Here is a 19,278-nt window from a genome sequence, read left to right as displayed (position 1 = left end):
TCTAGCTCGCCCCACCCCCAAAATAAATACACTTAAAAAAAGAAAAAAGAAAGTCTCCCTTTGGTGCTAATAGTTCTTTAACGCATCCCCAAAACTTGCCAATCTGCCATGAAGACAGCGAAAAGCGTCAGGGGCGTGGCCCCTGGCTGGTGACAGTATCTGGCTAGAGCTGATCAACTTGGTTTTCCTTTCGTAAGTGTTTATCATGATTAACCTCTACTTAGGGAAAGTCTTATTGATTTCATATTTGCAGGTAAGTTAACTCCTTCAATGAGTAGTTTTTAGCAAAAAAGTAAGTCAATTCAAAGAAAAGCATGTAAATGTGGCAAAAATCTCAAAGGGAGTGTGCTAAGTTTGGAAGAAATGACCAGACTCAGCTGAACCCAAACTTATGGCTTACCAACTCAGCAAAATGGGGGAGGGGGCCAACATAGAAAGAATGAGTCCCGAGTGAAAAGCAGAGTGTCCCCCGCCCCCTTCTCCATTTGTACCCACGTCCCACCTGCTCTAAACCACCAGGTCAGATGATGCTCTCCTGGGCTGGGAGGCAGGGACCCTCACACCTCCCTGTCTCATAATCCCGGTTACCAGCACAGCACAGCGATAGGGAATGGAACTTCTGCAAAGAAAGCTGATGTGGGGGCAGAGAAGGCTAATCCTAAGATTAGCTGCAGGCCAGAGAACCGGGGGATCTACTGAAACTAAATACCCATCTGCCCCATGATTCTGCGACGCCACTCCAGGCATACACCTACGAGAAACGAGTGCTTCTACCTACCACAGGACTCGTACGAGAACATTCCTAGCAGCTCTGTTCATGACGGCCTCAAGCCGGAGAAACAAGCCACACGTCCTTCAACAGGAGAGCGGATGAACTTGAACGGCTGATACGTGTAACAGCATGGGTAAATCTCACAGACATAACGTGGAGCTAAGGAAGCGTGCACAAAAGAAAAGACGCTCTTTATGTGAAGTTCAAGGACAGGCAAACTAATCCTTGGTGACAGAAATCAGAATGGCGGGTTACCCCTGAGGGGTATCAATCAGGAAGGCGTGCAAAGGAACTTGCTGGGTGAGGAAAGATATTCTAGATCTCGACCTTGGCGATGGTGACATGAATTCTATAGGTTTGTAAAATGTACCAATATTCGATTTTACCATATGTAGGTTGTACCTTCATAAAAAAAAAAAATTCTTCAATCCCCCTTCCCTGAAGGTCTGGGGTTTAACTAAATGAAAAGACGGGGTGCCTGGGTGGCTAGTCTGTTAAGCGTCCGACTTTTGATCTCAGGGTCATGAGTGCAAGCCCTGTTCACTGGGCACGAAGCCCAGTTCAAAAAATAGTATAAATAAAATAAATTAAAATAAATTCATGAAGACTACTAGATCACAGTGACAATGCCAAGCACTCCCTCCCAGGGTCCAGGGCTGGGATAAGACTGGAACCCCACTGGAATGTCACCCAGGTCAGCATTAATGTCATTATCATTCATTCATTCAATATGGCTGGGAAACCTCTCTTACGCTGACGAGCTCTCAAGACATTCTTTAATCTTTTCGTTGAGCACCTTTTATTTCTTCTCTATGCGCAGTGAATTCATTCGCTGTGGCTGTGGTAACAGACACAGCAGCTTAAAACAACACAGATTTCTTCTATTAGACTTCCACAGGGCTGGCTCCTGGAGGTTCTCTCGGAGAATCTACTTCCTTGAAGCTCCCTGGGGGCCACCTACATTCCCTGGCTTGTGGCCCCCTCCTGGTATCTGTCTGACCTCTTGTAACCATCTTCACATCTCCCCTGACTCTGACCCTCCTGCCTCCTTTCTATAAGGACTCTTGAGACAACTCTGGGCCCTTCCAGGACAACATCCCCATTTTGATTTGAGATCCTTACCCTAATTATATCTGCAAAGTCCCCCTGACCACGTTCATGAGCTCAAGGGACTAGAACACGGACAGTGTTGGTGGGGTAGGGGGCTTACTCAGCTGACGTCACTTACAACAGCCTAGACTTTTTATTTACTTTTAATTTTTTTAATGTTTATTTACTTTTGAGAGAGAGAGAGAGACAGAGAGACAGCACCTGAGCAGGGGAGGGGCAGAGACAGAGGGAGACATAGAATCCAAAGCAGGATCCAGGCTCCAAGCCGTCAGCACAGAGCCCGACGTGGGGCTCGAACTCACGGACTATGAGATCAGGACCTGAGCCAAAGTCGGATGCTTAACTGAGCCACCCAGGTGCCCCAGCCTAGACTTTTTTTTTTTTTATTTTTTTTTTTATTTTTAAAAATTTTTTTTTTTCAACGTTTTTTATTTATTTTTGGGACAGAGAGAGACAGAGCATGAATTGGGGAGGGGCAGAGAGAGAGGGAGACACAGAATCGGAAACAGGCTCCAGGCTCCGAGCCATCAGCCCAGAGCCTGACGCGGGGCTCGAACTCACAGACCGCGAGATCGTGACCTGGCTGAAGTCAGACACTTAACCGACTGCGCCACCCAGGCGCCCCCCCAGCCTAGACTTTTAAAAAGAGCACAGATTTTGGAATCAGGTCAGACCCATCTGGGTTCAGATACCCATCCTACCACTATTAGCTTTGCGTCCTTGGGGGCGTCGCTCAGTCTCTCTTGAAGTCATTTCCCTGCCTATCCAGTGGGGGTATCCCTACCCTCCCTCTGGGGTGCTGGAGGACAGGTGATGTGCGAGGCAGCTGGCATGGATCCTGGCTCCCTGGAAATGCTTTTGGTGAAGAGCCTGCACCTTCGGTGACGTTCAACGAATGATTTCTTCTCTCTCAATACTTCCCGCGGTGAGTGGTCGGTCACCACCTGCCATCATCTAACGGTCTTACAGGATTGGTGACTGTATCCCCTGCGCTGTACTTTCCATCCTGTGACTTCTTTTAGTTCATAACTGCAAGCTTGTACCTCTTAGTTCCCTTTACCTACTTCACTCGCTCTCCCCGCCCCCACCCGCCTCGCCTCCAGCAAACCACCAGTCTGTTGTCTGTATTTATGAGTCTGTTTCTGCTTTTTTGTTTGATCGTTCGTCTGGTCTTTTAAACTCCACATGGAAGTGAAATCACATGGTACTTGTCTTTCTCTGACTTATTTCACTTGGCCTAATTCTAAGGCTAAGGCCCTTCCAGGTCCATCCGTGTTGTCATGGATGGCCAAGATTTCATTCTTTCTTAACAGCTGAGTAGTATTCCACTGTGTGTGTGTGTGTGTGTGTGTGTGTGTGTGTGTGTGTGTGTTTCTTGTGTGGGTGTATCAGATCTTCTTTATCCATTCATCTACTGATACACACTTAAGTTGCTTCCATATCTTGGCTATTTTAAATATGCTGCAATACAAACAGAGGGGTGTGTATATCTTACCGAACGATTTGCTTTTGTTTTCTTTGGGTAAATACCCGGCAGTGGCATTACTGGATGATATGGTATCTCCGGCTTTAATTTTTTTTAAGGAACCTCCAGACTGTTTCCCGCCATGGCTGCACCAGTTTACGTTCCCACCGACAGTGCACGAAGGTTTCTTTTTCCCTACATCCTCACCAACACTTGTTAGGTCTTGTTTTCTTGATACTCGCCATTCTGACTGGCGTGAGGTGACCGCGTTACGGTTTTGATTTGCACTTCCCTGATGATGAGTGGTGTTGAGCATCTTTTCATGTGTCTGGTGGCCACCTGGGTGACTTCTTTGGTAGAATGTCCATTCAGGGCCTCTGCTCATTTTTTTCATCGGTTTTTGTTGTTGTTGTTGTTGTTGTTGTTGTTGTTGTTGTTTCTGGTGTTGAGTTGTGTATGTTCTTTATATATCGTGGGTATTAACCCCTTACTAGATATGCCATTGGCAATTATATTCTCCCATTCAGTAGGCTGCCTTTTTGTTTTGTTGATGGTTTCTACTGTGCAGTGAATGAGTGATATTGACAGGGGGAAAAAGGCACCTACTAAGTTCTGGGTGCTTCTACTCAGTCTGTCTGACTCTAAAATCCTTCAGAAATGTTCCTGTAAGCCCCAGGACTGGGCAGAGCTGATCTGGAGATGAGAAAGGGAAGGACCGAGCCCCCAGGCCTTCCAGAAAATGGAGGGAACGTCTTCTTCAGAATGCTGGGGGAGGGCAAGAGCCGAGACCCTCCCCTAACAGGGAATACATAGGCATCTTAGCTTTTCTGGAGGCTGCCTATTGTTTATCAGAGGAGGGATTTCCTTGGTACTTTGAGGAAAGCACATGCCCAGATGCAGAACAAAACAGCTTTTTTTTTTCTTTTCTTTCCCCGAAAAGCAGAACGTGGCTCATACATGTGGAGTTGGAATGACGGCTTGGTGAGCCCTGGGGACCAAAGACGTCGTTTTTATCTGTGTGGGAAGCAGGTTAGAGGCACTAACGTACCTCCTCTCCCCAACCCCAAATCCCTTTGCCAAAGTGCATGCAGACAATTATTCCACTTGTGAATCTGAAGCAGGATCTGTGGACCCCCCCTCCCCCACCTTATCTTCCCCAGTGAATGGGCAGGACTCCCAAGAGCCTGGGGAGTGACGGGAGCTACAAGGTAAAAACACTGGATAAGCCCAAAGGAGGAAATGACAGCAATATGGCCAATCCCATCTTCACACCCGGAGGGAATCTGAGACCACCCTCTCTTTTTCCACCCAGAGCTCTGTGGCCAATGGCCTTAGCGTGGACAGTCTTGCGTTTGACCCCATGTCTGCCACTCAGCCTCAGCATGACCTTGGGCGGGTAACTTCTTCCGTCTGTGAGCCTCAGCGTCCTCATCTGTCAAATGGGGACGACGGCAAGTCAGGGAAGAGAGGGCACAGTGGAAGGGGAAGTGATCTCTACACACAAGGGGTCCCATTATTCTCATCACACAGAGTGTCCACGTTACAAATTAGGGAACCGAGAGGCCCAGAGAGGGAAAGTGATTTACCCAAGTCACACGGCCTCACCAGTAAGGGGACGGCTCCTAGCTCTGGCCAGCTCCTGACCCAGCATGAGCAACACAGGAATGGCAGGACATACCAGGGACAGCAATCACAACGAGCACCGCGCAGCGGGCTCTCTGCGCCAGGCTCCGTGCTGAGCCCCTGCGTTCATTTCTAGGGTTGCTGACAAAGTGCCACAGGCCGGTGGCTTCCACAACATGAATTTATTCTCTCCCTGTTCCGGAAGCTGCAAGCCCAAGATCTGAGTTGGCCCCTTCCGAGGTTGTGAGGGCAAACCTGTTCCACGCCTCTTGTCCAGCTTCTGGCGGGTTGCTGGCAATCGCCGGTGGCCCCTGGAGTATCTCAGAAGCCCCGCCCTGATCTCTGCCTTCTCGTCCCCATGGCGTTCTGCCTGTGTGTGTCCGTGTCAAAATTTCCCCTTTTTATATGCACACCAGTCATATCGGATGAGGACCGCCCCCCACCCCCCGCCCACTCCAATAGGACCTCATCCTCATTTAATGAACTTTAACTACAATGACCCCATTTCCAGTTAAGGTCACGCTCTGAGGTACCGGAGGGTTAAGATTTCAACCTACGAATTCTAGGCGGAGGACACCATTCAATCCCTAATGGCCCCTAAGTGCCCGATGACGTTTTCCCGCGACAGCTCTACGAGGTGGTTAGAGCTAGTAATTCTACCTTACAGATGGGGAAACTGAGGCTCGGAGAGCAAGGCTGAGGGCCGCAAACTTGGGAGGTAGATGCCTGGGTTCAGATCCTAGCTCATCGGGGGCAGAGCTGGGATCTGAACCCAGGCATCTACCTCCCAAGTTTGTGTGCCCGATCATCCTGCCGCTCTGTTTCTGTGGACTCCTGCGTTTATTACATGGTACAGTGTAGGTAATAAAGTATAATATAGATAGTATAGTATGCGATAGACAGCATAGTATGGATGGCTTAATATGCACCGTTAGTATAGAGAGTATAAATAATGCAGCACAGACAGGAGAGCACAGATAGCACAGCACAGATAATACAGCGTAGCATAGAATACTCTAGTATATATCATATCACATCTAGCTACACCATAACCGGGAGAAGATTTAAAGCAAGCCGTGCGCACCCCAGGCCTCGGGCTCTGAGATGAGTCCTTACAGCAGCCCTCCCTCTGCTGCCTGTCCTACCTGCCACCCTCCTGCAGGACCCACATTGATCTTCACCTGGGGTCTCGAAAAGACCCTCACGGCAGCCTCCAAAGACCCAGCAGCCCTCACGTCTGGTCCAGCATGCTCCTAAATTGACTAGAAGGCCGTAATGAGCTGCGGCCCCCATGTCCCCACATCGGCGTCTAATCTCTCCAGGAAGGCTCCGGCAGGGCCTCGGCCGAGCAAATCCCGTGCCTCAGTGCCGGGGTGACCTCTGGAGTCCTTGCAGGCAGAAATCCCCACAGTGATATCGAACCCTTGGACTCCACTCCCCACCGCAGGCGGTCTATACTGGAAAACAGTCAACACTGACAAAAACAAATGATGGCAAGGACCTTCCTCCCACACCCACATTTCCTGGTGAGAGAGGCCTCGGCGGCCGCCAGGACCCCCCTGGGGCAGGGAGACTGGATTCCTCCCTTGGCTGAACCAACTCATCGTCCAACTGGAATAATAAGAACCTCTTACGATCAGACAGTCCGGAGCAATTCAAGTAGGGCTTGGACCACGATGAGCTCACTGATTTCATAAGACAGTCATTCATCATGTAGTGAGAGTTTGTCGAGCACCTACTATGAGCCAGGTCCTGTGTGCTGCAGATGCAGAGACAAGCAAGACACGGTCCCTGCTCCAGGGGACTCATGATGGGAGTGGCCAGAGGCAACTATAATACTGCGGAGCCCCAGCAGAGCCACTCTCCTCTCTGTGCCTTGGTTCCTTCATCTGTAAAATGGGCACAGAGTCAAAATATACAGAAAGCACGGCGTGTCTCTTGGCTATTATTCTCATCAGGGCTGTGCTGGGGACACAGACAGGGCTAAGGAGGGCTGGCTGGACAATGAGGTGGCAAGAGTGACACCTGAAAAGAAGATGACGTCACATGAAGAACAGGAAACCAGGGAGAGGGAACAGCCGGGGCAAACATTCAGGCGCAAAAGGGGCTCCATCAGTCTCGGACAGAAAGGAGGCTAAGGCGGCTGGTGCGTGGTGAGTTTCCATTTTACGCTAGGGGCAGCAGGGGGCCCTGGATTCATCAGATCTGTGATTCAGGAAGAACTCTGGCTGCAGTATGGAGGGTGTTCCAGGAATCCAGGAAAGAGAGTGAGGTGGTGGCCTGGATCAGGGTAGCTGGAGGTTGAGTATAAAGACACAGGGAAGGTCCCAAGTGGGATACTGGTTCCCCCAGGGCAGGGACAGGGTCCATCTTGTTCACCACGGTGTCCCTGGTACCTAGGACAGTGGTGGGCACATTGCAGGTGCTCGGTAAGTACTTGTAGACTGAGTCAATATGGAGAGCGAGGGAGACAGAGGATTTGAGTAGGACGACCCGGACAGGGGCAGAATGTCGGTGCTCTGAGGACGGATGCAGGGCTGGGGGGAGACACAGAGAGGACCCCCCCCGGGATACGAGAACCCCACTCGTGCTCCTGTAGGACCTTACTGCCACCTTCCTCTTTTCCATCCAGAGATGGAAATGGAGACTCAGACAGACAAAGCAACTTGCCTAAGATCACACAGCACAAAGGGGACAGACACTGGGCTCTACATCAAGTGTTCTTTTGACCACTCCTCAGCCCGTCCCGGGGGCCCTGAGCATAAGGACCGCAGAGGGGCTTGTGGGGCGGGAAGAAGGGAGCATGCTCGCATCATGCCAGCTCGTGTTTCACTGCTTAGAGATGCAGGGTTTCGTCCGAAGTAAAACCTTGCAGCCAAGTTAAAGCACCGCCTTCGGTCCTGGCTGTGTCTCAGCGACGCTCTGGCCTTGAACCTCCCAGAGTCTCCCCGTGCACCCGCCACCTCCACTCCAGGGGCAATGTAATCTCTGGGTGTCCGGTTCCCCGCCACACTCCGGGAAGGAGGTCAGTAGGGTGAACTGCAGCATTCGCATAAATAATTGACCCGAAGCGGCAGCAGCCACTGAAGGACTTTGTGCCCAGCCCACGCCAGGGTCCGTGGCCTCAGACAGCCGGTAGCTTCAGGTTGTATAGAGAACACAGGAAAAAAAACAAAAATCTGCTGAGTGGAGGATGTTGGCGGACTTCGTCCTAGCCTCAGATGGCCCTGCAGCTGGCTGTTTGCATGGCTTCGGGGGAGCCTCCCACAGCTTACAAGACGATTTCCAGGGGTGGGGAATGAATTTGCGTTTGCTCTCCCAGGTTTCGGTCTTCCCCATTTCAAGCAGGCGTCCGGGCTCGTTGTGAGACCTGGCCTCGGGAATGTATTTGCAGGGCAGGAAACAGAAGCAGACCACAAACCAGAGGCTGTTCTGGCTCCGTGGGAGGCCAGAGCAGGACTGCAAACTCAAATGCCTAGAGGGGCCAACGAACAGAGAAGGGGCCCGCAGGCACAAGGCCTGGGGGAAAGGAAAGGAGGGCGGTGCCTTGTACTCAGCTCTGGCCTGACTGAGGTTAGCGGGGACATCACACTTCTTCAAGAGATACCGGACATCTGGGTTTTTACATAAAATATTCCACTTGTTGTTTTTTTTTTTTTAATTTTGGAAGCTAAACTAATTTCAAAAACACAGAAAAGGCAAACCTATGGAAAGATTTAAAAGATCAGTGGTTGCTGGGGGTGGGGGGAGGGAGGGGACCCAGGAGTTTCAGGGCATGAAGCCGGTCCCTCTGATACTCTGATGGTGGGTGTAGGTCATTACACGCTGGCCAAAGCCCACAGAACGTGTAACACAGAGTCAACTCCCAACTCTAGGACTCTAGGTAATGACGACGTCTCGGGCACATCAGCTGTAACAAAGGAGCTAACAGAAGGCATGAATCACAGAGGAAGGCAGGGTGGGGGTGGGGTCGAGTTGAAAGACTACTTCCTGAACTCGGCACTTCCTGTTCAATTTCTCTAGAAGCCTAGAAATGCCCACTCCCAAATAAAGCCTATGAACGACACAAACTAACAAGCCCGGCAAGCAACAGTGAAACATCTGGGGGGCTCCTCCAACCCCAACAAGCGCCCATCTGCAAGGTCTTGGCAATGCTGGAGGCGAGTCGGAAAACCCCAGAGCCAGAAATGCCAGTCTGGACACAGGTTGGCTCCCCCCACAACTCCCAGCTTGGCCCAGAATGAGCAGAGTTTCCAGACCTGGAGGAAACACGCAGGCTGAGGGCATCGTTTGATGGTGCAGGTGGATGTCCCTGGGGATGTCCCAGGGTCAGTCCCTGGGGATGTCTACACATCCAGGGTGAGGGAGCCCCAGCAACGAGGAGGCTTCTTGCAACCCAGTGGAGACTCCACATCGGATTTAAGGTTACTTACAGAGATTTCAGAAAGTTAGAATGTCTGGCAAACCCGAATTTGTTGGCTTAAATAGATTCCTCGATACCCACCACCCACACCTGTCCTCTACGGAATGTAGCAGTCTGTCAAACCGGATTCCTAAGTGTGCTGGTTCCTGAAATGGTTCAACCCATTCTTGGAAAGGCACTGCTCAAATCCAACCAAAATTCATCCGCAGACCCCTCTGCTACTGGGTCCGGTCCACAAGGAAACCAACCCGTGGGTAGCTGGCTGTCGAAAGACCAACTGACGGAGAGAAGAAACGGCCGTGACGGTCCCAAGAGGGCAACGCCTACCGAAAAGCCCCTCCTGGAACCGGAAGCGCCCCGAAAATTCAGCGGTGAACACACGGGCTCTGTGAATCAGACAGACCTGGGATCAAATCCCACAGCCGGCACTTCGGCACTGCCTACCACGCCAGCCACTTCGCCAGAATGGTCTTAAACACCTTCTAACGGCTCCTGCTGGTTGGGCCAACTGGGCACTGAGCTGGCCCGGCTGGTTACCCTGGGAGTGACCCACGGCAGAGAGGAGGCAACAGTTCAGAGACCCTAGGGGGCCGTTCTGAGGTCACCTGGTCGTAAGCAGCAGAGTAAGGGGTGTAGCCAGCACATGCTCTTTCTCCCCCTCTTGGTGAGGAACCGAACCCACTGCCTTCAACAATCTATTCGCGTCACGCAAAGCCAATTAGCAATGATAGTTTTCGTGCACGTGGGGTTTTTAGTTTTGGCAGGCATTTAAGAACCATCTTAAAAATAGTTTCGGAATATTACATCTGAGCACTATCTGAACCGCCCCAGAGAGCTTGCTGGTGCAGAACGGTAGGGGAGTCAATGTGCGTTTCAGAGACCCTCCCCCCCGCCACACACACACACACACACACACACACACACCTCCTATACGTAGGGTCTCCAAAAGTTCCCCACGGGCCCTGCATGGCCCTGGAGAGGCACAGGCTCTTATCTGATCATCTACATCTTCCCCAGACAACGTGGATGGCAAGGTAATGATAACAGCAGTTCCCGTTTAAGTTTATTTATTTATTCTGGGGGGGTGGGGAGGAGCAGAGAAAGAGAGAGAGAGAGAGAGAGAGAGAGAGAGAGAGAGAGAGAGAGAATCCTAAGTAGGCTCTGAGCTGTCAGCGCAGAGCCCAACACGGGGCTCGAATTCACGAACCGCGAGATCACGCCCTGAGCCGAAAAGCAAGAGCTGCACGCTTAACCCACTGAGCCACCCAGGCGCCCCAGGAACTCACTTTTGTTAGTATCCCCTTTGTCCACCCGAACACTGAGGCTCAGACAGGTGGCGTAATCCACCCAAGGTCAGGCAGCTCCTAGGTGGTGGCTCTGGGATTTGAACCCAGGTCTATCTGATTCACAGAACCCCCATGCTCACCACTGAGTTTTCAGCGAAGGGGAGGTTCTAGTCCCAGGAGGGGCTTCTCAGCAAGCTCTGACCTCTGGGGACTGTCACGCCTTTTCTTCTCTCAGTCAGCTGGTCCTTCAACAACTAGATAATGTGTTGAATCCTTATTCCGGGTCGGGCGTGATGGCTACAAGGCTGGATAAAGCTTGGTCTCCCCTACTAAGAGCCACGATGGATACGTGCACGTGGTGCGAGGTGAGGCCCAGGGAGAACACGTAAAGCTGGTCCTGGGGTGGGGTGGACCCCCCCACGGTGCCCCTGACAGCATTGCATAGGCTAACCATCCACGTCAAAGCTTTCCAGTCTCGTTACTGATGCACCAAGGGGCTAAAAGCAAAAGCTCCCCATGTCTGAGAACCCAAGGAACGGTCCCCATCACACAGACTAGGAAACTGATGCCCCCGGACAGAAGGAGACCTGCCCGACATTACAGAGCAGACCCAGAACCCCAGTCCCTTCACTCCTTCCTCTGAGTTCATCCCACAATGCCACCGTCATGGCTAATGTTATGTGCCAACTTGACCAGGCCGTAGGATGCCCAGACATTTGGTCAAACATTACTCTGGGGGTGTCTGTGGGGGGTGTTTCTGGATAAGATAAACATTTGAATCAGTAGAGGGAGGAAAGCAGACTGCCCTCCCCAGGGTGGGTGGGCCTCAGCCAATCCTTTGGACGCATCAGTAGAATAAAAAGGCAGAATACGGGCGCATTTGCTCTCCCCTCCCCACCAGTCCCCCCACCCCCACCCCATTTCCTTCTGTCTTCAGACTCAGACTTACACCGGAACCCACACCATCGGCTCCCCTAGGTCTCCAGCTTGCCGACCACAGATTAGGGGACTTCTCCACCTCATAACTGTGTGAGCCAATTTCTTGTAACAAATCTGTCTCTCCCAGCCTCTGTCTTATACATATACGCACACGTACTCGTAGTATTCTGCAAAGCACTTTTAGGTGGTGCATGTATCAGCTTTTCTTAAAATGTCACTAGTTATGTAATTGTTTTGATGGGAACAGTGAGAAAAATTACGCGAGAAAAATCACAAATGAACATCAAGCCTTGGTTTTACATGTATTGTCGCTTACAATGACGCTGAGTAAAACAGTGAGATGATGTGAGAGCCATTTAATGGCACATATGCAGATCTGGGGAAAATTTTTTTTTTAATGTTTATTTATTAATTTTCGAGAGATAGGGAGGGAGAGAGTGTGGAAGCCGGGGAGGGGCAGAGAGAGGGAGACACAGAATCTGAAGCAGGCTCTAGGCCCTGTCAGCACAGAGCCTGACACGGGGCTCAAACTCACGAACTGTGAGATCGTGACCTGAGCCGAAGTCGGACGCTTAACCGACTAAGCCACCCAGGTGCCCCAGATCTGGGAAAATTCTTGAGGCCAAATCAATTAGTGCTGGAGTCTGGGAACATGATTAATCCAAAAAAGAGACATTAATAGAGGGGATTTTAGATTTCTGGGCATGGTGGTAGGAATACGTTTTTCCCTCTAAGAAGATTCTAGAATGCTTTAGTAGTGGACAGAACTGGCAGAATAGTGGTTCCAAAGATGTCCAGGTCCTAATCCCCAGGACCTGTGACTCTGTCACCTCATATGTTAAAGGGACTTTGCACATGGATTGAACTAAGGTCCTGAGGTCAGGGAGATTATCCTAAATTATCCAATGGGCCCAATGTCATCAGAAAGGTCCTTGTAAAGAAGAAGCAAATAAGGCAGAGTCAGAGAAGGAGATAGTGACAACAGAAGTGGAGACCAGAGTGGCACGACTGATCAAGATGGAAGGGGGTATGAGCTAAGGAATGCGGGCAGCTTCTAGAAGCCGGAAAAGGCCAGGACCTCTGGACCTCCCCCTGGAGTCGCCCAAAGGAACTTGCCCTCCCAACACCTTGATTTTAACCCCGTGAGACCCATTTTGGCTTCCGCCCTTCAGAACTGTAAGAGAATAAATGTATGCTGTTGCCACCCATCAAGTGGGTGTTGATCTGTTACAGCCGCAACAGGAAGTTTCCAACAGCTTCCAACACCCGGGGTGGGGGGCTGAGCCCTCCCTTGCAGCGCATCTGCCTTCCCTCCCTCATTAATGACGACAATACCTTCACCCTCTGGCTCCCACTGGGTAGGTGTGCGGCCTCACGCTTCACCGAGACTAAGGAAAGCCTTCCAGAACTGAGGCTGGTGGGGACATCGCCTGTCTCCCCTCTTCTCCGCCACGCTCTCTGCCTGGGCAGTGGTCCACACGGACCCCATCAACAGGCTCTCTGGGTCTCTGGCTTCCACCAGTAGCACAGCAGGAGGTGAGAAGGTGGGTAGTGAGCGGTCAGGGCACGCCTTTCCCCAGCGCCGCTCTCTCTGCGGGACCCCCAGGGTTGGCTGGGCCCCTCTACTGGATGAGGCTGGCTGAACCCCAGCTCCTGGAGGTGGTCCTTTCTACACAGCTATTTCCTACCTCCATTCCGAACCGGCACGGGGAACAGCTTCCTCTGTTACTCACCCTGGGGTGCTGTCCCATCCCTTGTGATTTCCCCACATCGCCCCACATGAAACTCTCATCCTCTGCCCAACGTGAGGGATCCCTTCCCGCCAGCCTCCCGACTGATACCCCAGACAACGCAAACGTGACGCAGGCAAGTTGAGTCGCTCGTCCGAGCTCCAGAACCAGGCCATGGGAGAGCCGGCGCTGGAGCCTGGGTCTGCCCAAAACTCTCCGCCAGAAGTCGGCCTGGGGTGGCCCACAGGCTGTAGGCTACAGACAGCCAGGAGACGACCCGTATTTACCTATTTTTCTATTTGAATTCATTGCCCACCTTAACGGACCTGCAGCTCTTGAATACAAACCCAGAGCTCCTGCTTCTCTTAAAAGAGAAAATCAACCAGCACCGCACTAAGAGCTTTTGTGGGTTAACGGTTTAACCCTCACAACAGCCCTATCAGGGAAGTGCTGGCACTAACCCAGGTGTCCAGAGGGGGGAAACTGAGGCACAAGGTTACACCGCTTGGGTGAGGTCACTCAGCTAGCAGGGGGAAGAGCTCGCATCTGAAGCTAGCTCCCCGATCAGCGATCAGTGGTGGTGACTAGAGCGGTCGGAGGTGGCACGGGCTCCCTACCTCGCCACATCTGTGACAAACCTGCCTGGCCCCTGAGGGCGTGAGTCTGCAACCCCTTCCCTGGGCTCTTCCCCGTCTCCCTCTCCTGGAGGCGGTGAGGGAAGAACACCCAAGCCCTCCCCTCAGGGCCCTGGGATGGACCGGGCTCGTTCCTGGAGTCACCTTTATCCCAGGGGAGGCCCGGCCACAGACAGGCGGAATCCCCTCACGCCACAGCCGGCTCGCTGTGCAAACCCTGCTCACGGCTAGATCACACTGCTGCCACCCAACCCCGACTTCTCCAGCCACATCATGGATTTCTGGTTGCGTCCAGCGCCGGGCTGGAGCCGGGGAGCATGTGCTGCCCAGCCCTGTGCCCAGAAACACAGAGCCCTTGTTCTCCTGGCCCCCACGCTGCCCCGCTCGGGCTGGACCCTTGCCTCGGCGTGTCTGAATGAGGCCTCTGACTCTGTCCTTCCTTGGGCACCATCCCCTATCAGCCCGCCCGCCCATGGGCAGAGGCACTTCCTAAAAAAAAAAAAAAAAAAAAAACAAAATCCCTGAAATCTGAGCTGGCAGGGCCTCCTTCTCTTAGCGCACGGCCTTCGGAATGGGCAGTTTTGCTGGGTTTTGTTTCCTCTCCTTCTCCTCCTGGCTATTCCTCCAGTTGCTGCCTCTGAGGGTCCCAGGAGAGGAGAGGCCAGCTAAATGCCCTCATTGTGAGAGAGACCGAAGCACCCAGACGCCTTGAGACGGGTCCAGGAGGGCAGGGCCGCCCGCAAAAGGGGATCAGCGGCCCTCTTATCACTGAGCAGCTCCCCCAGTCTGGCCCAGGTGTGGGCAGGGGGAGGGCGGGGACAGAGAGAAGGGAACTACCAGAACGAGCTGGTCGGACCTCAGGGGAGGTGAGCGCAATTTCTAGAAAGAAAAAAACCAAAACGATCAGAAGTGTTTTCTGGCCGAAGAGAGCGATGAATTGGGCTATTAGGCTGTGGAGTAGGTTTTCATCTTCCAAACTCCCAGAGATTAGAAATGGAACTAGATTAGTCCCAGGGAGCACCTCGGTGGAGTCCCCGACAGGCGTGTGGTTACTCAGTATTTGTGTGGTGCCCTCTCGTGCAAGGCATTCTGGGAGGTGCCTGGAGAGAGCGCCACACGGAAGGGGGCACCAGGCAGAGTGAGGTCTGGATGCCAACCCTTGAATATGATTCTAACTGGTTACGTACCTGGGCAAGCCCCTCCCAACGGAGAAGGTAGGTCAGATGATCATAGCTCATCCACGTGCAAACAAGAAAAGAGTTCTGGAGGTAGATGGTGGTGATGGGAGCCCAACATTAGGTACAGCTGACCCCTGCGAACAACACGATTCGGGCTACGTGGGTCCATTTACACACAGACTGTTTTCAACATACACAATACGGTATGTGAGCGTATTTTCTCTTCCCGATGATTTCCTTAGTGATGATTTCTTTGCTCTGGCTTACTTGAAGATTATAGTATATAATACACATATTATATATAGTATATATATAGTATGATACACATACAGTATATAATACACATATATAATACACGTATATTTTACATAACACGTAAAATACGGTATTAATCGACTATTTCTGTTATCGATAAGACTTCCAGTCAACAGTAGGCTATGAGCAGTTAAGTTTTGGGGGAGTCAAGTTATACGCAGATTTTCAACTGCAAGGGGGGGGTGTCGGCACTCCTTAACCCCAGAGCCATTCAAGGTCAACTGTTTTAATACCACTGAACTGTATGCTTAAAAATGGTTCAGATGGCAAATTTTATGTTACGTGTGCAGCTGACCCTTAAACTCAGGTCAAAGGAGGGATCGAGGGCCACGTCGTCCCTTCCAGCGGCTACGCTGGGAGGCTGGTTCGTGGCTCCAAACAAAGGGGCTTTCCTTCCAGAGCTCACGGAGGTCCACCCAGAGTATGTGCCCAGACTGGCCACGCTAGGCCACGGTCGCCACCCACGTAAAGTGCTGAGGACAGTGCCGGCACATTTAGGTGACTAGTAAGTACTTGCTCACTAAATTTCCATGTGAGGAGTATACAGCCTAACAGGGAGGCTCCATAATGTTCACATGGTCTGGCTGGGGCTCCACAAAGAGGTACTTAGGATGCTTGGGATTCCAGGGGCTCCTGGGTGGCCCAGCCAGTTAAGTGACTCTTGACTGCGGCTCAGGTCATGAGCTCATGGTTCGTGGGATCAAGCCCTGCGTCGGCCTCTGTTCTGGGTGGGGAGCCTGCTTAGGATTCTCTCTCTCCCTCCCTCTCTCTGTCTGCCCCTTGCTTGTGCACGAGCGCTCTCTCTCTCAAAATAAATAAGTAAACATTAAAAAAAAAAAAGAAGTGAGAGAGCTCCCCTCCGTCTCTCGGGAAGGCTGGTCTCAGCTCCCTCATCCGTCCAGCAGGCTGTGCACACGGCTTGGGGGCTGGCTGGGAAATCTTAGGTGGTGCTGGCGTCTATTAAATGCTTCCGCTCCAGGCTCCCTGGGAAAGCTTCCGCACGGAGGGCGGGAGGAGAAGAGAAAATGTGGGGGAATTAAAACAATCCAAACCAAACCAAAAGTGCAAAGCGACTGCTGCAGTCCGCTTCCATCCCAGCGCTGAAGGGAGCTAGAGTGGAGTCCTACTGTCTTTGGCTGAAAAGAAATAAAATCCCCTCCATTTGCTCAGGGGTGCGCTGACCTCACCTCCCAGGCAGGTCGGCTGTGACGCCCCGGCCCCATTCGGCCCAGTCCCCTGCGCCTGGCTCTGGTTGAGATCAAGGTTGAGGTGGCAGAGGTTTCTCTGGCCAGGGGGCCTTGTGAATTTCACAGGCAGGACGCTGGGAATTGCGGCCTCGATAATTAACGTGTCGGTGGGAATTTTTGATCACTTGTCCTCAGCAGACAAAAGGGAAAGGTAAGACTCTTCGGGGTGATGCCATTATCTGGAGTGGGCTGCGGGGGATGGGGCGGGGCGGGGCGGGGGGCTTGTACTTGCTTACAAGTCGGCCTCAGACTCCAGAGTCACACAGGCCCATCCCCGGCTGTACGCTCGGGGCAGCTCACTCCACCTCTCTGAACCTCAGAGTCCCCACTGATAAAGATGGGATGATGCCAGTAATCTCATGACGTCGTCGGGGCCTTCCATAACACCATCCATCCTGGGGGCACCTGGGTGGTTCAGTCTCAAGCGTCTGACTCTCGGTTTCGGCTCGGGTCACGATCTCCCGGCTTCGCGAGTTCGAGCCCCGCGGCGAAGTCTGTGCTGCAGTACAAGGCCTGCTTGCGATTCTCTCTTCCTCTCTCTCTGCCCCTCCCCCACTCGCGCCGTCTCTGTCTCCCTCGAAATCAATAAATAAGCTTAAAAAAATGTTTTTAAAAATCAGGCGATCCGTCCCAACCACGGTGGCTGGCAGGTAGCAAGTGCTCTGTAAATGACAGTCATTACGATGTGAGGGTGTCTGATGCTTGAAAAAACACTCTGAATTTGGTTTCTAAAGACCCAGGGTCTAGCCTGGTTCCACCACCCACTCCTGTGAGGTTTTTCCTCACATCACTTAACCCCTCCGACCCTCCTCTGCCATACCATGAAAGAAGTACAAGCCGTGGAGAGGATTACGACGAGGACCGGGATTATCACTGTGACAAACACAATGGCAGCTGTAGTTATCGATCAAGCCTACCGCTTAACTACTTCCCAAATCCTTCCCTTCCGTGCAGGCTCGGGCCGCTACTCCCACTCATTCATTCAACCAACAACTGTTCAGGAGGCACCACTGAGTCAGGCTTCACATTCCAGGCGCTGGGGGGAGACGACGGCAAAGGACCCCAACGGGAAACCAACGTTCCAGCACGATGGGGTTTTTTTTTTTAATATATTTTTTAATGTTTTATTTATTTTTGAGAGAGAGAGAGAGACAGTGCGTGAGCAGGGGAGGGGCAGGGAGAGAGGGAGACACAGAATCCGAAGCAGGCTCCGGGCTCTGAGCTGTCAGCACAGAGCCGGACACGGGGCTCGAACGCATGAACTGTGAGATCGTGACCTGAGCCGAAGTCGGAGGCTTAACCGACCAAGCCACTCCAGGCGCCCCTCAGTGCCACAGTTCTTAACTGGGGGTGATTCCGTCCCCTTCCCCTCCTAGGGACACCTGCCCACGTCCGGAGATGTGTCTTCAGCTGTCAGTGCCTGGGGGAGGGGATGCTACTGGCATCCGGCAGGTAGAGGCCAGGGAAACCCCTCAACATCCAACAATGCACAGTGAGCCCCGTCCAACAGAGAATTACCAGGTCCCAAACATCAACAGCCTCGAGGCTGAGAAACGCCATTCTCTGGGAAAGCAGCAGAGAGTAAACAAAGTCAGTCAGTCAACCAAAGGGGAGACTGGAAGGTGGGAAGGGCTGTGGAGGAAGAGCCAAGCTGGGCCAGGATGCCAGGATGACAATGGAGGAGGTGAGAAGTGGCCAGATTTACTGAAGGTCCTTTGGGGGGCAGGAGAGGAAGCAAGAAGTCAGAGGTGAAGCTTCGAGCCTGAGCATCTGGAAGGATGAGGAAGTGGTCCCTTTACATCCGCTCTTACCTGCCCCCTCCCCCTGTCAGTCTCCTCCTTTGTCCGCATGGCAGCCAGGACCATCTTTAATTAGAAACTTGGTGCCTCCGGTCCCCTGCTCTGTTCCCTCACAAGGTTCCCAGATGCCTGGTGGGTGCCCACCCTGACCCAAAAGGTCTACCGTCACATGCCCCTTCTAGTTCTTGCTTCCCCTCCAGCCCTACTCACCTCCACCCTCCAGCCACAGTGCACCTGACTCACCTCTTCACCACACCAGGCTCTGTCTGGCCTCTCTCACCTGTCAGGAACCCCACCTCCCTCCCTGCCCCCCACCCTGACCCTTCACTCCTGCCTGACCCTATTCCTCCCGAAAGCCTCAGTTTAGATGCCACCTCCTCCAGGAAGTCTTCCTGGACCCCCTCTGCTGGGTGAGAGGTCTCTTCCGGGCAGGCTTTCACACCACCAGGTGCTTTCTCCCCTGAAGTGCTAATCTCCTGGTTTGGATCTCCTTGCCTCCTCTGCCAGGCTGTGAGTTCTGTGAGAGTGGGCATCAGAAGCATCTAGCTCACCGTGGGCCAGCCATCCAGGTTTGCCTGGGACCCAGAGGTCCCCGGGATGCTTAGACTTAGTGGGAAAACAGAAAATCCCAGGGACACCTGGGTGACACAGTCGATTAAACATCCGACTTTGGCTCAGGGCGTGATCTCGCGGTTTGTGAGTTCAAGTACCGCGTCGGGTGAGCTCGAGACCTGCTTCACGTGAGCCCCGCTCCTT

General features: G+C 52.5%; 1 protein-coding gene across 4 annotated transcripts in view; it reads right to left on the bottom strand.

The window, feature by feature from the left end:
* WSCD2 (WSC domain sialate O sulfotransferase 2) overlaps positions 1-19,278 on the bottom strand; it is a 115,386-nt gene that overhangs the window by 79,136 nt on the left and 16,972 nt on the right. The window contains exon 1 of one of the 4 annotated variants that reach the window (XM_078435703.2): positions 6,710-6,827. The exons of the other annotated variants lie outside the window; for them this stretch is intronic. The gene's annotated coding sequence lies outside the window, so the exon portion shown is untranslated. Of the gene's footprint in view, positions 1-6,709; positions 6,828-19,278 lie in introns of those variants that run through there. 4 annotated transcript variants of the gene reach the window in all.

This window comes from Panthera onca, chromosome D3 (assembly GCF_046562875.1).
Source record: "Panthera onca isolate mPanOnc1 chromosome D3, mPanOnc1 haplotype 2, whole genome shotgun sequence".
In the NCBI taxonomy this organism is placed as follows: domain Eukaryota; kingdom Metazoa; phylum Chordata; class Mammalia; order Carnivora; family Felidae; genus Panthera; species Panthera onca.
The sequence above is the reverse complement of the archived record's forward strand: the minus strand, read 5'-3'. Positions and strand labels throughout refer to the sequence as shown.